The sequence below is a fragment of the Hemicordylus capensis genome, chromosome 2, assembly GCF_027244095.1.
Source record: "Hemicordylus capensis ecotype Gifberg chromosome 2, rHemCap1.1.pri, whole genome shotgun sequence".
In the NCBI taxonomy this organism is placed as follows: domain Eukaryota; kingdom Metazoa; phylum Chordata; class Lepidosauria; order Squamata; family Cordylidae; genus Hemicordylus; species Hemicordylus capensis.
This window is the reverse complement of record NC_069658.1, coordinates 187,533,841-187,554,010: the sequence shown is the minus strand read 5'-3', so window position 1 is coordinate 187,554,010 and position 20,170 is coordinate 187,533,841. Positions and strand designations below refer to the sequence as shown.

At 46.6% G+C, this 20,170-nt stretch overlaps 1 protein-coding gene and 1 long non-coding RNA gene across 12 annotated transcripts in view; one reads left to right on the top strand and one right to left on the bottom strand.

Moving 5' to 3' along the window:
* The window catches only part of SLC38A5 (solute carrier family 38 member 5), an 84,029-nt gene that overhangs the window by 40,935 nt on the left and 22,924 nt on the right, over positions 1 to 20,170 (bottom strand). The window contains exon 1 of one of the 11 annotated variants that reach the window (XM_053297822.1): positions 10,902 to 10,993. The exons of 6 other annotated variants lie outside the window; for them this stretch is intronic. The gene's annotated coding sequence lies outside the window, so the exon portion shown is untranslated. Of the gene's footprint in view, positions 1 to 7,368; positions 7,736 to 9,324; positions 9,374 to 10,093; positions 10,381 to 10,901; positions 10,994 to 20,170 lie in introns of those variants that run through there. 4 more of the 11 variants (XM_053297824.1, XM_053297825.1, XM_053297826.1 and 1 more) reach the window with 4 other exon arrangements.
* On the top strand, positions 8,624 to 11,841 carry LOC128345609 (uncharacterized). The gene is made up of 2 exons (XR_008316536.1): positions 8,624 to 8,930; positions 11,376 to 11,841. It is a non-coding gene; the product is annotated as an uncharacterized LOC128345609 (long non-coding RNA).

Genomic DNA, 20,170 nt, shown 5'->3' with positions numbered 1-20,170 from the left:
AGCGCCCTGGGAAAGAACTCCAGAAGCTGGGTGGGGCAAAAGCGGTAATGGAGATGGTTGGTACCTTGATCTTTAACCGCATCCTTAGCTCAAAGTTATGTTCCCATAGAAAAGACAGAACACCTGGTCTCTACCTTGGCTCTGGCAGAAGAATGGGGGCCCACTGGGCTTGGGAAGGCTGGCGGGAAGCCAGGGCTTCTTGGTTCCTGCATCAGACACTGGAAGGCATATAAGAGCAGCTGTATAAAGTAGGAGATTTAGGAAGGTCCTATTTATATGGGGCCCTGGATGATTTTCTCCCTTCGCAAACAAGGGACAGTTTCCTCCACTTCTGCCCAATCTTTTTACTTTTTCCATGCCACTTGCAATTCTGGCTGACCTATCAAAAATGCACCTGGATGGGTGTAATCTTATTTGGGTGTGTATTTTGGATTCTGGAGGAAAGGTGAGGCTGGCCCACTGCTGATGTGGCTGTGCTGAGAAGCTGCACGCAGCCCACAGAAAACCTGTTCCCAGGGCACTCCTAAAGCAGGATCGCTGGGAAGAAACAAAACCCAAGAGTCTGAACTTCATACCTTGCCAGGGGCGGCAGCAGCGCCGTTTCTCTACAATAAGATGTGCCAGGATCACATGCACCTGCATGCCAAGCCTTCTGATGGCAATTCTGTGAAGGCAGAATACTCCCAATCCCTTAACGCTGGGGTTCTCAAATGTGGGTCCCTAGATGTGGTTTGAGTCCAACTTCCATTATTCCCAAAGACCATTCAGTAACTGGGGCCAAGCCACGTTACTCTCTAGCCCTCTTCAGACAGCTTGGGGAAAGGGTACCATACTCATGTACACCAATGCAGGTCTGGAAGTCCCCATTCTGGCGTGTCAGTCATCCCCCCTCCCCCTCCTGCACTGCTCACTGTTACAACATTCATCTGAAGAGGCAAACAATGGAAGCAATGGGGGGTGCTTCCATGATCAGCAGCCAGCGGGGTCCGGGGGGGGGAGCAGCTGATCACCCACCATCCCACTTGTGCTGTTCACCTCTTCAGATAAATGCTGTGACCATGAGCTGTGTGGGAGGGGGGGGGCTGACTGATTCGCAGGGGGAGTGGACTTCCGGACCTGCTTTGGACAGTGTACTCAAGAATGTCATTCTTTTCCTAAAATGTCTGGAGAGCGCTTTTGTTCTTTTGGTATCCGTTCCCAAGTACAAAAGACGCAGAGCAGCATGTGAATGACATACATACACATTCAAATGCCCTTACTCTGTCCTTACTTCCCCTGAAATATCCTTGCTCCAGCAGATGCAATGGGTAAACAGTACCCTTTTCCATAGGTCAGAGAAGGCATTACCTCAGGGGGCACTGCTTGGGAAATTATTGTGTAGTAGAAACACTCCTCAGCCTCAGTTTCCCATCTGTGAAATGGGAACAACAGAATGAGCATGAGATTAATAATCATTCAAGAAAATGCTATTGTCTATCTTGATCCTTAGAAGCAGTGTGGGATAATATATTTAAATCAAATAATGAAAAATTGTATTTTGTAGCACTAATTTCGGGAACAAAAACATGAAGTAACACAGGGCTTGACAAATCCCAGGTGCCAGGGAACCATGGCACCTAAAAATTTAACTGTGTTGCCAAAACTAGGATATTCAGAGGCAGAGTTATTTTCTAAAATATGTATTTGTCCCAGGCAACCCGGGTTCTGTTCTACACATGTTGCTTGTAAAGGTGGAAAAAGAGAAGTCCATTTACCCTTCTCCTCCACAATATCTGCCACTAAGTCTGGTAATTTTGTCAGGTGTCCATTGGCTCCAAATTGTTTGGGCAGGCCCCCAGATCCAAAGAAAATTTGTCAAGGCCTGTAATACTTAGCATATATATAACACAGGAGTAGGCAAACTTGGCCCTCCAGCTGTTTCTGGACTGCAACTCCCAGCTTCCACAGCCACAATTTATTGTAGCTGGGGAAGTTGGGAGTCATAGTATCAGCTGGAGGCCCAAGTTTGCCCACCTCTGATACAGCATCTTTGAAGATCAGGCCCCATACCACAGATATAGGGGAATGAAGCTGGAACAACAGAGTGGTGATAGGGGGGCCTGTCATACTACTTGGTATCATCATGTGAATTCTCATAGTGAAAGAGATTTGCGCTGGAATGCAGGGCCACGTCACAGTTAGGCTTATATATTTGCTTTGTGTGTTGATACAACCTTGTTGAGCAGGTCTACAAACTTCACGCCTCTCCATTCTGAATAGGCTGCACTGACCAAGCTGAACAGAGCTGCTGTACTCATGAGAGACAGAGGGCGGCATTCTTCAGCCAATGCACTACATACATCACATGGACAACGAGAGAAGAGCCAGATTTCCCTCTGATAAAAGTGGGTAGGAAATTCATTCATGGGCTTGTGTGTGTATGAATAGCCAAGAAGAACTTCAGGTCCAGTGTCACAGGAGAAGGCCAAAAAACAAAAAAACAAACAAACTTCTCTATCTATTCAATGATGTTTGGCAGCAAGTTCAGGCCAGGCAAAATAAAGGATTTCTTCATGCTAGGCATAATTAAACTTTGGAATTCACTGCTTCAAAATATAATGACAACCACAGAGAGGCTAGACGTCTTTGAAAAGGGTTGAGACACATTTAGAGAGAGGACAGGTTGGCTCTTAGTCATGACAACTAAGTGGAATCTTCCCAGACAGGGGCTCCCTCCTTCCCTCGCTTTAAACATCAGATACTGGGATTAGAATGGTGATTTGGAGCACAAAAAGGAGTTACCGTATTTTACAGACTATAAGATGCTACGGACTATAAGACGCACCTTAATTTTAATCCAGTTTTTCAGAGTTTTAACATATTAAACTGTTAAAACATATAAGACGCTCCTGAATTTTGGCAGATATTTTTTGAGGAAAAAAGTGAGTCTTATAGTCCATAAAATACGGTATACTACACTCTTCCCTCTGCTGTTCCTCTTCTCAGAGCAACACCTCCTGAGTCTGCTTTTCATTTAAAAACAACAACAGGGGTAAGCAATCTGAGCTCTTCTCAGATTGTCGTTGAGCTGTACTGTACCCTCTCCAGCTGTACTGGTGGAAACTGGAGACAGACCTCTCCAGATGACCTTAAGATGCAGATAACCTTCCTGTGCTGGATGGGGTTACTCTCCCCCAGAATGAACAGGTATGCTACATGGGAGTGCTCTTGGATCCAGGCCTCACCCTGGTATCTCAAGTGATAGCTATGGCCAGGAGCGCTTTCCATCAGCTTCGGCTGATTCCACAGCTGTGTCCTTTCCTTTAAGAGCCCCTGGTGGCGCAGTGGTAAAACTGCCGCCCTGTAACCAGAAGGTTACAAGTTCGATCCTGACCAGGGGCTCAAGGTTGACTCAGCCTTCCATCCTTCCGAGGTCAGTAAAATGAGTACCCAGAATGTTGGGGGGCAATATGCTACATCATTGTAAACCACTTAGAGAGCTCTGGCTATAGAGCGGTATATAAATGTAAGTGCTATTGCTATTGCTATTTAAGAGAATGATCTCAAAACAGTGGTGCATCAGCTGGTAACCTCCAGGCCTGACAGTTGCAATGCGCTCTACATGGGGCTGCCTTTGTAAGTAGTTCAGAAACTTCAGGTAATCCAAAATGCGGCAGACTGGTCTCTGGGGTGACTCAGAGAGACCATATTATGCCTATACTCAAACAGTTGCATTGGCTGCTGATAGGTTTCCAGCAAAATATAAAGTGCTGGTTATTACCTTTAAAGTCCTGAAAGGCTTAGGTCTGGGATACCTTAAAGAGAGCCGCCTTCTCCATGATCCCCACCACACATTAAGGTCATCAGGAGAGGTCCGTCTCCAGTTGCCACCGGTACATCTGGTGGTGATCACTGTTCCTGGGCTGTGGAATGCACACCCAGCAGAAATTCATGGGCTGTGATCATTGTTGGCCTTCAGGAGAGCCCTTAACACTTATTTGTTTGATCTTGCCTTCAAGGGTCTTTAAATTGCTCTTAAATGTTTCTGGTTTTAATGGTTTTAAATGGTTTTTAAATTTGTTTTTATTGTTTTAAGCTGATTGTTTTAAACAATTAATTGTTAGTTGTGTGTGTGCGCGCACACATACATGCGCACTGCCCAGAGCTTTTGGATGGGGCAGTATAAAAATAAAATAAAATAAAACTCCCATCATCCCCAGCTGCAATAAATTGAAGCTGGGGATGATGGGAGTTATAGTCCAACAACAGATAGAGAACAACAGATTTCTCCAAACCAGTTTATAACATGCCAAATTTCCTCCCTGGCATCTCCAAGATAGGGCAGAGAATGACTCCTGCCCGCAACTTTGGAGAAGCTGCTGCCAGTCTGTGTAGACAACACAGAGCTTGAAGGACCAATGGTCTGACTTGGTACATGGCAGCTTCCTATGTCACTCACGGATAGCCCTGCAGGACACAGAGAAGCTGAACTCTCCAACACTGCTGCCTGCATGGCTTTTTTAAATTTTAATTTTAATTTTTATTAAGGAGATTTCTACAGAAAACCAATATATCTATTTTGAACGATGAGCTTTAGGAACTTGCTTTTGTTTTGTTAAAGTGAAAGTCAAGATAGTCAGAAATCCAGCTCCATGTGTCAAAACCCAGGTAGCATTCTGCATAACTGGCAACTGCCAGAGATTTTCTATATCTGTCATGTGATGGAGAGGAACCGGGGTATCCTGCATACAGGCACAATGTAGCTCTGGGGTCAGCTAAGCTGAATGAGAAAAACCACAGCAGCAGGGGGAGAAGGATACCTATGCAGAAATATATCTAGATTCCCAGGGGCACAGAAGTATGAGACAACCGCTAGGTAAAGGTAAAGTGTACGGTCAAGTCGACTTTGATTCCTGGCCCCCACAGAGCCCTGTGGTTTTCTTTGGTAGAATACAGGAGGGGTTTACCATTGCCTCCTCCCACGCAGTATGAGATGACACCTTTCAGCATCTTCCTATATCGCTGCTGCCCAATATAGTACCAGCGGGGATTCGAACTGGCAACCTTCTGCCTATTAGTCAAGCATTTCCCTGCTGTGCCACTACACATACACAATCAAGAAAAGGGTTAGGCCAGGCCTTGACAACTTTTCTTTGGATCTTGGAGCCAGACAAATCGACATTTGACAACATTATTAGACTTATGGTGGACATTGGGGAGGGAGGGTAATTTGTACCCTCCCCCCTGTTTTGGCATTATGGAGCGGGGGGTTTATGCCTTTTACAAGTAACATAGAGCAGGTGCCGCAATGGCTCCCTGGAGCCTGGGATTTATCAAGGCCTGGGTTAGCCATTCAAGAGAGGTGTGTGCCTTCAGCTCAACTGTACAACACCTAATGAACAAATAAAAATACTTCTGGGTTTCAACTACTCAACTCTACTCCCCCTTATCAGTATGAAGAATGGTTCAGTCCTTTCAAAACAGGGCTGCAATTAACCAATTACATTGAAACAAATTTGTGTTTTACTACAAACTCAGTATAGTATAGTCTTGCTAAGAATCATTTCATTTACAATTTAATTAACAAAAGCACTTTCAATTAGAAGGAAAGCTGAGCTTCAATGTTTTCATGCCCTATTACAAAACACACCAGGGCCAAGAAAGCTTCGCAAAGGAAACACTGGTGCCCTTAACTCTCTGCCCCATCAAATACAGTTTGCTTAAACAGATTAATTAAATTAAGCTTCAGATGGTCAACCTAGCATTAAAATGTGCAGTCCTGTTTCAAAATAAATCAATACTGTAACAATACATATATATAATTGACTAACACAGCATTTCAAACGATTTTTACATGTGAAAAAAATATGGTAACCTGACAAAGAATCTTCAGCAAAACTACACTATTATTTGCAAAGGATGCTTATTTATATGGTACATTTATATCCTGCCTTTCTTCCATCACAGAACTCCAATAGTGTACATGGGGTTAGCAGGCAGTCTCCCGTCCAGGCAATGACCAGACTTAGACCCACTGAGCTTCAGCAATTTGGTTGTATCATATTCGTTCAGACTATGCTCATAGATGCAGGACACAAGGTGAACAAGGTGGGTGAATAGATTTTCCAACATTTGGGGCTGGAGCCTCATTGCCCTCGATAGCTACTTGCCCCTCACCACGGATACAAGAAATTACGTGAAATAAAAACCAAAAGTGTGCAAATCTGCATGATTTACACAAAGGACAGTATCCAACTTACAAAATGTGTGCTATGTTGCTGCAATCTTGAGAGTGTGTGCATGTGCGCATACACACTATACAGCTCAGCCTCAGCACAGCATCTCTCCCGTGGCTGTTGCTGACATCTACCTTGTGTTACTTTTTAGACTGTGAGCCTTTGGAGGACAAAGAACCATCTTCTTCTGTGTGAAGAACCACTTTGAGAACTTTTTCACTGAAAAGCAGCAGCATATAAATCATGGCCCTCTCCACCCCCAGCACAGGACCTCCAGTGACTGTTGCTGGTGTCGATCTTGTGCTTCTTTTTAGATTGTGAGCCCTTTGGGGACAGGGAGCCATCTTATTTGTTATTTCTCTGTGTAAACCGCCCTGAACCATTCTTGGAAGGGCGTTATAGAAACTGAATTAATAATAATAATAATAATAATAATAATAATAATAATAATAGTCATAAGTAAGTAAAAGTCTTGGCCATTGTCAACAGCAACAGGCAACCGCTGCCCAGGACTCAAGAGCAGGGTCTTCCCCAGTTCTACTTCTTGAAGGTTGGTTCCCCTATGCAAGGCATGCTTATTTACCCCACCTGATCACTGACAGACCTACGCAAAGACGCCTGAGCAAAGGCAGCAGAAAAAGGCAGCTGCAGCTATTCTTGTTGTGATCCCTAGGGCTTGAAAAGGTGCCAAAATTGCTTCCAGCTGTATCCATATACAGAAGGAGATGGGGAGGGACGGCCTTGTACTCGGTGGCTGGATATTATAAAAAGTGACACTGGAGTGACCATGGCGGACTTAAAGGAAGCTGTTCGAGATAGGACAGCATGGAGTGCAGTGATCCATAGAGTGACCAAGAGTCGGACACGACTGAAAGGATAGAGAGAGTATCCACCTACAGGCCTTTGGGTTTCCCCTACACAATGGCAAGCACATGTGTGTGGCCAGAAGGGCTCAGGCTATGAGCTGTCTCTAGCTGCTGGCCGCTGGGCAGCCACTCCCATGGCAGCCGCTCCCTTGCTGAACCAGCAGGAAATGGGAGCTGTTCCTACAAGCTGTGGACAAGCCTACATTCACCTCTTCTTCCCATGGCAATCCCCTCTTTCCATATCAGCTACAGCCCCCCTCCACCAGCTGCCCCATTCACACTCCTACCGTAGGAGCAGAAATGCTTGTCCAGAGATAAAGAGGGTGTTTTCTGTTTGCGCCATGGCTGCAAAGGGGAAAGGGCAGGGGACGACAGGACACACTGATTTACGGAGGATGAAATCAATCTACCTTCTGAGATTCAGGGAAATGACCAAGAGGCACACAAACTGGTCCCTTTCCAGCTGGCACCAAGATCCAATGGGCTGGCACAGGGATTCGTGGCCTCTAGGGGCCGGTGACTCTAATCCAGATGCAGATCAACAAAGCTTTAACTCTGAAGGCTGTTTTCAGTTATTTCAGTGCCGGGACTGAACCCTGAATAGCATGCAGCAATAAGGAAAGAATGTTTGTGAGCAGAGCTGTTATATACACGTATGCTCAGTGCTTGATGAATGCAACACCCAGAAATATACGTGAAAAGCCCCCCATTGATCATACATCCCAGCGACAACTTCCTCATTGCCTCACACACATTGCTTTTCAGTGGAGTCAGTTCACATGGTCAGCTGTCAACCCCTGTAAACAGTCATCGAGTGTGGAGAAATCAAGCGAGGCATGTGCAAACTAGCCCTTTAAATCTGAAATTGTCAGGCAAGACTTGTATCTTGGTACTTCAGAAAATCACCAAAGCTTAAAAGAGCCAGGATGGTGTAGTGATCACTGATTAGTGTGTTAGGCTAGAAACACAGGAAGCTGCCTTCTACCACTGGTCCAGCTAGCTCAGTACTGTCTACACTGATTGGCAGCAGCTTCTCCAAGGTTGCAGGCAAGGAGTCTCTCTCAGCCTCATCTGGAGATGTCAGGGATTGAATCTGGGACTTTCTGCAGGCCAAGCAGATGCTCTACCACTGAGCCATGGCCCCAACCCCCCAAAGGGGATTTTTTTTTTTACAGCAGACAGTGCTTTCACATAGTCACCCATCCAAATATAAACCTAGGCAAACCATGCTTGGCAAACTGGACAATTCATGCGTGCTACCGCAAGATTACTAGGACTGAGGACCTGCACGTTCAAGTCCTCACTGGCTGATCTTGAGTGAGTCACTGTTCCTCAGCCTAGCCTATCTCATGGAGTTTTCCAAAGATAAGGCTGGGTGGCAGTGAGACCCTATACACAACCCTAAGCAATCCGATGAAAGAGAAGGCTATTTGTAATGAAACCGTATATCTATTTCTGAAAGATCTGGGAACATTATTATCCTTATGAATGCATAACTGGAACACCTGTGGCCAAGAGGGAGGTACTGGCAGACTCGGAGTAACCTGCAGATACATCCGTTTCACAAAAACTGGAATGAAAAAAACTAAGTGACGGGGACCGTTGAACTGACCCAGTGTAACTCAATGGAGCAGCATGTCCTTGGACTTGGTGGCAGTGAACAGGCAGCCAGGAGGCAGAGCCGAAAAACACACCTCAGCGGAGAGAAGTGGGGAAGGAGAGTTTCAACAAAAACAGCAGGACATTTCTCAGCTTGAAGAATACTCCCTCAAGAGACCGTCACAACCCTTTTCTGCTTCTGAGGGAGAAAGATACCTAAAACATTCACCATGCTCAGGAACAGCCTCAGGTAACGCATGCATACAGATACACTGCAACATTTTCTTGCAGGTCCATCTTTGTAAACACATTATTTGCCTAGAAACCCAGAGGCACTATGAGATGGAAACTGAGGGAGAGAGATGCAAAGTATGATACATAATTAAGATTTGGGAGGAATGGGTTGGATGAAGCTTTGCAGTAGTGCTTGGTTGTGTGGCAGAAATCATAGCTGGGGAGCAGAGAGTGGAGGTGGATTTGATTCACACCAGTTTTTCAGTTAAATGACATTTTATGGCGCTCTCTCTCTCTCTCTCTATATATATATATATAAACAAACAAACAAACTGGAGTGGGGTGGGGGGACAAAATGCGTGGGAAGGCCAGATCCTTAAAATAGGCTGCAGAAAATTGTGCCAACCCACCTTGAATAACATCCCAGTGGCTGGGGTTCCAGATATGCAAAGGATGCTGGCTCCATCCAGTCATCCTAGAAGAGGACCAGGCTTGCTCCATAAATTTTGACATGTGAGTGTCAAATAAACCCGCTGGTATTTGATGTTCTAGTGGGAGGGAAGGTTCAGTACAAACTCAAGACACATATACAGATTTCATTCCTTTCACTTTGGCGAATCCAGAACCACTTTTAGAGTCTTTGGAGGAGGCGGCATATAAGAAAATTTTAATAAATAAACAAACAAACAAATATTATTCCTGGTTCTGGTCTCATAAATCACTAACATGGCTACAAGCGTCCCCAAATAAGCAGTCAATTAAAGAATTTGAGGACGGGGGAGAGACCCACCTTCTTTTTACCCATCCTGGCAATCTATACCAGAAGTACTGGCAATCCTTTGGTGCCGAATGCCAGGGTGGGTAAAACGTGGTCATTTAACTGCATATATTCTGCAAAGGGAAACCAAAGGTGCTCTCAGGATCACTTTATGTGGACCACTCAGTAACCCAGCCCTTCCTCCTCATAGTTAAGGGACCAGCAGGATTCTCTGGCAAAACTGCAGCAACATTTATGGGAGAAACCTGTGTGGCAAAGTGCTGCTTGTTGGCAAGCACTCTCCCTGCCACACAGGCACCCACTCTGCTCCGAGTCCCTCAGAGGCCTTCTTGTTCAACTGGAGTAAACCTCTGGACCCGGGGGATCCTGGCTTTTTGAAACAACCCCATTTTGAAACTTACCATCCTTTACCTAGTCATGGTAATGCCTGCTTGAATCGCTTGTTGTACGTTTTAAGGCCGTTGCTTTGCATCCCAGGCTCTAGTTGTATATTCTCTGAGACCAAGAGCCCACGTGGCAGCGACAGCCTATATGGCTGGCTGCGGCTGCCTCCACTTCCACCACCACCCCGCCCGCCACACACACGCCCGCTTTCTCTTTTACGTAGCAGCTGCTCGCAAAGAATGAGTGCAACAGGCGGGCAGCCTAAATAGCTGCCTCCCTCCTCCTCCTAACCATAAGCGCCCGCAGAAGCAGCCGCCCGCCCTTCTCCCCCTCAGAGGCCTCGCAAAAAGGGGTCTCGGTTTAACCCCAGCGTTCCCAGCAGCCAAGCCCACCGCGATGGAGCTGAGACCGCCCCCACGAGTCCCACCACCAGCCGCTTCTCAAATTCTTCACACATAATCCCGTCCCCCAAACGGTGGGAGTTTTCCTTGGGGAACGATGTTCTTTTATTAGTTCAGGCAGAGCCACTAGAACGCTGCGCGAGGATCCGGCCCCTCCAACCCAAAAGATCGTCTCCAGAAGGTGTGCAGCAACAGGACTCGGGGTGTGAGAGGAAAGAGGAGGAGATCATCTCGCAACTAATCCCAGTTTCCCCTTCCCTGCCTTCAAGCATGCCTGCCTTCCTCTAGCCCTGGCAGTCTGATGCAACAGTCCGGTGGACTTGCAAGTGCCAGCACAAACTCGCCGCCTTGCCTCACTCACTCACTCACTCACACACATCTCCGCATATGCTGACACAAAGCCTGCCTTCAGATGAGCACTCACCCGCTCTCGGATGCAGGTGGTCTCGGAGAAGAGTCCGGATTTTACGGCTTTTTTCCGCCCCCAAGCAGTGAAGCGTCCCCGGGCAAGGCGGTGGGTGAGAGGCAGCTCCCTTCCCCGCGCGCGCACACACACACACAGAGGCAAGGCGTACATGCGGCTCTCAACCAATCACACCCCGGATAAGTTTGAAGCTTGGCTTGCTAGTGGCCGACAGAACCCGATTTCTCCACATCCCCAGTAGGGCCAGATCCTGCTTGCTAGCCAGACGGCAGTGGCTGAAGAACGGGTGTGATTGATTCCATTGCCTTCAATGGTTTCAGTCAGGGTTTGGGTGGTTGTTGTTGTTTCCTTTTGCAAAGCGTGGTTCACACGGCCACATATGCCACCTACTTGCTCTTCAGTTGATTTCTCTATTCTTGGCTCACACCACCACCACATTTCATTTTTCTCCACTTAATTACTGTACACTTTTAGGGCTCATTCGGATAGACACATTCTTCCCCTCTTTATGAGTGCAACATCCAGTGAGGACTTGCATGTGTGACTGAGCCACCATTTAAGACAACAGGAAGAACACCAATATCAACTTGACAACATCACCACCTCAAAGGCAGTGCTTCCAGGAGGTTGCACACATGCGGCTGCAACCAGTCATCGAGCATGCAGCAAACATGCGTAGAAGATACATCAGAAAATGCTTAAGTGCAAGTGGACCACCAAGTCCTGATGACTGACAGCAAACTGACTCCTTTGAACCACATTTGTGTGGGAGGGGGATGTGCAAGGCCTATCTGTGGGGTTAAATCTGGGATGGCTCACTAATACCTGCAGGTCACCACTGGCTGCCCATCAACTGATGGACATCATGTGAGAGGCATGTGTAAATCAGCCCATGATGTTATATCTATACAAAAACGAGAAAAACCCTTGTGCACCATCATGTTAACTGAAGATTTCTCACAAGTCTTTTTAGTGCATATATGTTGGGAAGTGGCGACTGGCAATTGCTTTGAAATGGATGTCCTGTGCAGATAAACCCCATTCAGCCATTTCTCCCACACAAACATGTTCAGCACATGTATGAGAGTGGGAAGGGAGCACACTAGCTACCCATGCCCCTGACCCCACCAAATGGCAGCTGTTCACAATCCCCAGGTGTCTACACAGCCAGTAAATGGGTCTACACATCCTCATCTGCAAAGGGCAGTGCTGAACTCACAGGCTCCCAGGAGGCACACTGGCCGGCCAGCCAGCGTATTGATATGGGGTTCCGGCTACCCGGTGCACACCACCCCTGGATCCCCCCACCCACACACACACACACTTTTGCTGAATGTTAGACAGAGGAAATCCTGAATAGGGCTTTGGTAAAACAGACATTTTGTCATTGTGTGTTTACTCATTGCAGTGTTGTCAGGAGTTTCTCTCTCCCTCTCCCTCTCCCTCACACACACACAGAGGTCATCCCACAAAACAAACCCTGAATGGTTAAGAATACAAAATGATATTAAGTGTTTAAATAAGACACAAAATTACTCAAATGTATATAAATCTACAGGGACCAATACATGGACCAATACATATAACACACAAATAAGTGGAATACCAACTCAAAAAATGTCCACAGGAAAAACCTGGATTAATTTGATTCCTGCCAAATAACAACTATTATTAATTATTATTATTATGAATATGTATATTACTGCTTTTCAACAACAACAGTTCTCAAAGAGATTTATATAGAAAAAGGAATAAGATAGTTGTGGTTCCCGGTTTCAAAAGGGCTCACAATCTGAAAAGAAACACAAGGTAGACAGCAGCAACAACCACTGAGGAATGCCGTGCTGGGGATGAACAGGGCTAGCTGTGCTTCCCTTCCCAAGAGAACCCAACACTTTGAATGGTGCCTCTTTGCCCAGTTTGCAGGGGTTAAATAAACCTAGAAGTCAACAGAATTAAATGCATATTAAGTTCAGTGATCATTGACGGGTAGCTTTTGTCTAGCTTTTTTCACAACACAGGGTTGACTTGTTGCCTTTTGCCACTTCAGGCAAAGGCAACATGCGGGCCCCATCCACTTCACCAGAACACCCCCTTGACTGGAGCTGGTGCTGATGATGCTCTGCCTTCATCCTCATCTGACTGCAAGTGGAAACGCAAGGACTGGCTGGTGCTACAAGAAGTCAATTCGGAAGTGCCCTCAGATTTCATAGGAACATAGGAAGCTGCCATATACTGAGTCAGACCATTGGTCTTCAGCAGCAAGTCTGTCTGGGTTCAGAATTTGGAGAGAGAGAGAGAGAGAGAGAGAGAGAGAGAGAGAGAGAGTGTGTGTGTGTGTGTGTGTGCGCGCGCACACGTAGAAGACAAAAGGGTTTATCTGTTTGCTTCCAGCCTGCTTAGAAGTGCTGCAGCATACTCTCAGTCTCAGTTGGCCCCTGGCTTCTTCCAGGTTGGTTTGCTGTTCCAATTTCCAGGGGTCCTGACACTTGGGTCCTCAGATGTTGTTGGACTACAACTCCCATCAGCCCCAGCTGCAATTGGCCGCTGGGGATGGGAGAGCCGGAGGTAGCCCAACAGCACCTGGGGACCCAGGTGTGGGAACCCCCTGCCATATTCCCATGCTGCACTGGGCAAACACCTGCTCTATGGAGAACACCACGACCATGAGCTGCTGGACTTGTCATCGCTTCAACTCCCACAGACTGTATTGCACAGAGGGGGACCAGAACGTCAGAATGGATCTGGGAGCAGGAGGGAGAGGGAATATGGCTGGCTGCTGGAGAAGGACCACCAAGCTGCCCCAGTCCCGGCAGGAAGCACTGAGGCAGGCAGGAGTGCTGCTTCAAGAGGGACAGCTTGCTTCCTTGCTGTGTATGCTGGAAGCAGGGGGCGTAGCAAGGTTGGAGTGGGCCCAGAGACAAGGTTTTAAAATGCCCCCCCCCACTGAAGTAAAATTTATAGCTAGCTAGCTAGCGACAACCTAATGTACCACAATAGGACATCATCCTACATTCTTTTTTTAAAGGTTTTGTAAATTGTGGAGGATGCAAATCATTTAATGGTACTAGAGAAAGACATGCTGTTCTGGTAGCTCCAGGTCTTAAGACTCACATCAATTTCGGAGGATGAATACAACTGAAGGAAGCCCGGGCGGGTGCGCGGCTGGGGGAGTCAGTCATGTGGCTTGCCTCTGGGGCGCTCCCAAGGCAGTGGGCCCCCAGACAACTGTCTCCCCTTGCCCTATTATAGTTACGCCCCTGGCTGGATGCAGCGGCATGTGTGTATTATAAACCCAGGACTTCATGCCTGTGTAAGGGCCTGTTTCCCAGCTCTGCTGCAGCCACCTCTCCCAAGAGCCCTTCCCTTGCATTTCCATATTCCTTTGGGCAAAGGCCTTTCAACAGGCTAGTGCCTGACAATGGATATAATTATGCCTCTTTGCTAATTAGGTATAATTATAAACCGTTGGTTAAAGCAGCTTGGGATTCCAAAGGGCAAAGGATTATTAGCATAACCCATGAAGAGAACCAAAGATACTTGAATGCAGGCAGCTCTCAGGGAATCCCCAGAGCCAGCAAGAACCATTAGAGCCTTCTGCCTCTCCAAGTCACAAAACATCACTCGAGGGAGCTTTCATAAGGGCTTCGGATGACAGTCTCAGGTCACTGGTTAAAGAAGCCCCCTTCCCCCTGGACCTCCACAACTTATCAGAAATCAGTAGACGGGAGCCGTGAGAAGAGGTGACCAGGCCAGGAGGCTCTTACCATCTGCCCTGAGACCAACACTGGCCTGTGAGAACTGTGGGGCAACCTTTCCCCCCCCCACCTTCCCTTTCCTCTGGCTGCTAAAACTTCAGCGGGCTTTATACTTTGAAGTGTATTCTTTGCAGTCTTAAGGGCTAGGAACCTGCTTTTTAAAAAAAACAAAGAGAAAGCTGAGATTGTCTTTACTGAGCAAGGGGAGAGCAACTGGCCCTATCCATCCCCAGCACAGCATCCCTTCAGTGGCTGTTGCTGGTATCTATCATGTTTCTTTTTAAAGTTGTGAGCACTTTGTGGACAGGGAGCCATTTTCTTTACTTTATTTCTCTGTAAACTGCTTTGGGATTTTTTTTTGTTGAAAAGCAGTATATAAATATTTGTCGTATTCCGATTTTTGTCATATTCTCAGGAAGCCGATTTCTGCATCCAGCATCACTTTCTATGAGCTTTCTGTGCTCCCACAAAATTCTGGCATATACACAATCTTGGCTCCAGGTACTGCAAAGTAAAAGTCCCCATTTGTCAAATTATGGGAGAATTTGGAAGCCTCCTCCATTGACTGGCGCCGGCTATACTTCTTCGCACCCTGCATGTAGACACATTACTCAAGGTGAGATGTAGCCCCCAAGGCCACCTCACAAGAGCTGTTCCAACTCAGAAGGGCGTCAAACAAGGATGCATTTTGGCCCCACTCCTCTTACATTTCTACATTAACTCTATGGTGGGCCAGCTCAGCAACCCAGCTTTCTACCCTCCAAAGCTCACTGGGAGACACACTGCCATCCTGTTATATGCGAATGATACAGCCATCCTCTCAAGGATCCCCCACTGGCCTTAGAAGAGCTCTGAGGGCCCTGATGCTGCACTGCAAGGAGGACTGCCTGGAAATCAACTATCACAAAACTAAAATTATGGCCTTCGCCGGGAGGCCCAAGATCCACTCTTATTTATTATTTATTTATTTATTAGATTTATATACCGCCCTTCCAAAATGGCTCAGGGCGGTTCACAACATGATAAAAACAATTAAAACAAATTAACAATTAAAATCAAACTATTAAAACACAATAAAACAATAAAACAGCTAAAAGCCCTGAAAATCAGGGCAACCGTTTACAAGAGTTTAAAACAGTTAATCATTTAAAACTCTGGAAGGCCAGGCCAAATAGGTAGGTTTTAAGGGCTCTCTTGAAGGACAGCAATGATCTCAAATTACGAATTTCTGCCTGGAGTGCAGTCCATAGCCCAGGAGCAGCTACAGAGAAGGCCCGCCTCTGCGTCGCCACCAGACGAACCAGTGGCAACTGGAGACGGACCTCCTCAGATGACCTTAACGTGCGGTGGGGATCATGTAGAAGAAGGCGCTCTCTTAGATAACTCAGACCTAAGCCGTTCAGGGCTTTAAAGGTACTCTTGATGGATTGAGGGACATAAGAGCAAGTTGCACACTTCAAATATTTGGGAGTAGTTTTTCAATCTGGTGGCTCTAGGAAAGCCCATGGAGAACATGTGGCTTTAAATGCCCCGAGAAGTTCCTCTGCCATTCTCAAATTCCTGCAGAGGCCATTATGTACCCGCAGCTCTTGAACCGTTCACAGCCGAGTCGCTAGCTCAGCTCCTCTATGGTGCTCAATTGGGCTCCTTCCCCAACATTGGGGAACTCTGGAACTTGAGGAGAGCTGGTCTTGTGGTAGCAAGCATGACTTGTCCCCATTGCTAAGCAGGGTCTGCCCTGGTTGCATATGAATGGGAGACTTGATGTGTGAGCACTGCAAGATATTCCCCTCAGGGGATGAAGCCACTCTGGGAAGAGCAGAAGGTTTCAAGTTCCCTCCCTGGCTTCTCCAAGATAGGGCTGAGAGAGATTCCTGCCTGAAACCTTGGAGAAGCTGCTGCCAGTCTGTGAACACAATACTGAGCTAGATAGACCAATGGCTTGACTCAGTATATGGCAGTTTCCTATGTTCCTATGTACAATCTAAATTCCTGTGGTCAGCGCTCCAAGTATCGAGATGTGCTTCCAATGCCACTCTGCCCCTGGAGACAGACCTGATCAAGCTGGAGGCTAGGGTGTGGGTGGCCATTCTCTGTTATTGGCTCAGACTATCCTTTTGCCCATTGGTCTTTCCCCGCTAACCTTACACAATGATTACCAATCTAGCTGGATTCAGACAATTGAGACAAAAATAGCTACTCAGGGCCTTTCCCGCTTGACCTTGCTCAGCATGGACTACGATTAGGCAAAATCAACCATCAAGCAGTGCATTATAGACATTGAGTGCCAAACCAATCTCAGCAGTGTCCCAAAATTTCATATCAGTGATGGGCTTCGATATTCTGCTTCTCCAGCAGCATACCTCACCCAACTGGAAGTTCCAAAGCACAGAAGGGCATTCACTTTGGCTGTCATGGCCTCCCTTCAGGAGTGCTAGAAGGCCATTAAAGAAGGACCCCATTTGCAGAGCAACTATGCCCTTGTGGCCTATGGCAGATCAAAACTACTGAGCATGTTCTCCTCTACTGCTCGTTCTATAGAGACATTCGCGCCTCCCTCATCCTTCCATTGCTAAGCAAGTATCCGGGCCGTCCTAGCCAATTCTGCAGCTCCTTGCTACTCTCTGACTCTAAGCCTGCCATCACATAGAGCGTCGCCAGGTACTGTGCGGCTGCCATCTGCATTCGCTGACGGATGACAGGCAGTGAGCCCTACCAGCCTTAATCTGACTCCCGGTGTCTCTGGGCAGGCCCTGCAATTGGTCACGGGCCTCCCTTTTCACTGCTTACAACCTCCAATCTGGCTGTTTTCCAGTTTTATTACTCAGGCTTTTATATATTTCTGTCTTCTCATGTCTTTTTCTAACTTGATTACATCCATTTTTATGCCGCCCCGCCCCCCCTTTTATGCCTTTCATACATTTTTATGACTTTTACTATTTCTCAGGCTTTTAAGCCCTCATGCTTTGGGGTGTATTATCTACTATTTTTAGTATTGTTAGTCTTTTTAGTATTAATATGAACCATTTTATATGTAATCACTTTTTATCTACTCTCACTTTTAACATGTAATCACCCTTATACTTTATGCTGGTCTGTGACCGTAATAAAGACTGATTGACTGAGTCCCCATTTGCACATAATGGTTGTGATGCATTGCAGTGTTTACTGCATGGAATGTTTGCATTCAGGTATCCCATTCCACACCACACTGCAATATTAAGTCTCACCATACTCAACATGAACATAATTTTGTATCTATTTTTTTTCTTGTTAAATGTGAGCATTACACGAGTGAGATCGCTCAAACATAAAACATACTGTTGGAACAGTGGATCTGTTAATGAAACTTGACCCCTTGGTAGAGAGGATCATGAATAAGAACATGCAATTGAAATGGGTAACTATTTTATTTTATTTTATTTTATTTTTATTAGAAACATTTGATATACCGCCCACTACGAAGACTCTGGGCAGTGTACAAAAACATGCAAAACAAGACAGTATTAAAATTAAATTCTAAATAAAACTAAAGTAACTAACAAAAAAGAAAAAGAAAAAGAAAAGCAAATAGGTAAACTACAGGGTAAAAGCCTGGCAAAAAAGAAAAGTCTTCAATAGAGATTTAAAAATCAACAAAGAAGGAGCTAAACGAATCTGCAGGGGAAGGGAATTCCAGAGAAGTGGGGCAGCAACTGAGAAGGCCCTTTCACGGGTCCTAGCGCCCTGAAATTCTCGGAAATAGGGGACCAACAAACGGGCCATCTGAGCAGATCTGACCGGATGGGATGTAACTGGGTGGGAGAGGCGGATCTGTAGGTAGACTGGTGCCAAATCCCGCAAGGCTTTGAAGGTCAAAACCAGGACCTTAAATTAAACTTGATAGCGAATAGGCAACCAGTGCAATGACTGCAGGAGAAGTATTACCCTGTCATATTTTCTGGCACCCATAAGTCAATGAGCCGCTGCATTCTGGATGCGTTGTAGCTTTCCGATCGTCCTCAAAGGTAACCCTAGATCAGGCCAGCTCAACTTAGGCCCCCCCCAGCTGTTTTTGAACTACAACTCCCATAATCCCTAGCCACAGTTGCCAATTGCCAAGGATTATGGGAGTTGTAGGCCAACGTCTGCAGGAGGGCCAAAGTTGAGCAGCCTTGCCCTAGATAGAGGGCATTACAATAATCTAGATGGGAGATAACAAGGGCATGGGTCACTGCCATTAATGCTTGCCGATCAAGGTAAGGGCGTAATATTTAAAAACTAGAGGCGTTTTTAAATATTACTCTCAGTGGGTGGAATCCTATGCTTAAAGAACTAAAACTGGTATGAGCGGCACATGATTTGGCATAAATCTGCTGTACCATTGTATCTTGGCTTCAGTTGTCTCTGTGTTATCTTAGTAAGTGCTCTAAAAAATGATCCAGCCCTGACTTCAACTATGCAAATAGATATATGGGTCTGCTGGGAGTCAAGGTTGCCTGGGTGTAGTTGTCCCTAATCCTAGATTAGTGGGGACTGGTTATGGTTACCCTGAAGTAAGAGACATTTTGTACATGCTCAGGGGCACTCTCTTATTTGTGGTTCACATGTTTCAAGGATGAGGCCTTACTGTATTCACAATAAGTTCCGGGGCTGAACTTTTGTAAACGCAACTCCCATTAAGCCCTGCCTGCGAGGAGGCAGTTAATATTTGGCAAACCAAGGCTCCTTTCCCTTTGCAGCTGCTGCCCACAGGGCCTTTCCCAGAGAGCAGGGCAGGGAGGGAGATAACAGAATCAGCCACCTCACAGGCCTCTCCCCACCCTGCAGGAGTGACACTCCCGCTTCCTTTCCTGCTGTACATATAACAATTTCCTCCCTCCAAATGCCAAGTTCCCCCGCAATTATCATGCCTGAGGCAGCTGGTCCTGCATTGATTAGTTTGCACAGTGCAGGCAAGTGCCCAAAGGTAACCTGGCTGGTTGCCTCCTGCTCTGCCTGTGGCAACGGCCTCATGTACACCCCAAGTAGCGCGACCGGGAATCCCAGCCCCTGTCAGATGCCGGGAGAGAGATTCACTCCGAGAGTCACGCCTCAAACTGATCAGAGTGCTGTCCCCAAAGAGGGGTGAATACACACAAGAGGAGTCTGTATAATGGACTCACCAGGCCTCCGTTCTGGAATCTGCCAGAGCTCTGCTGTTGGAAGATGGGGAGCAATAATTCTAAGGTGCCTCTGAGCATTGTTTCCTTATCAGGAAGGAACGAGGTACATAGGAAGCTGCCTTATGCCGTATCAGACCATTGATCCATCTCGCTCAGGGATTGTACTAGTATCTCGAGGGATACTTGAAGAGCTTCCAGGGGGTATCTAGAGCCCGCATGCTGCAGCCAGCTATGTGCTGAGGCTCAGAGTAGCCCCGCTGAAGCCTGACAGACCAGCTTCAGAAAACTAGCACTCCCGTTGAAACCAACAGGATAAGTGAACTTGTCCCATTAGTGTCAATAAGACTGTTTAGGAGTAACTTCGTAT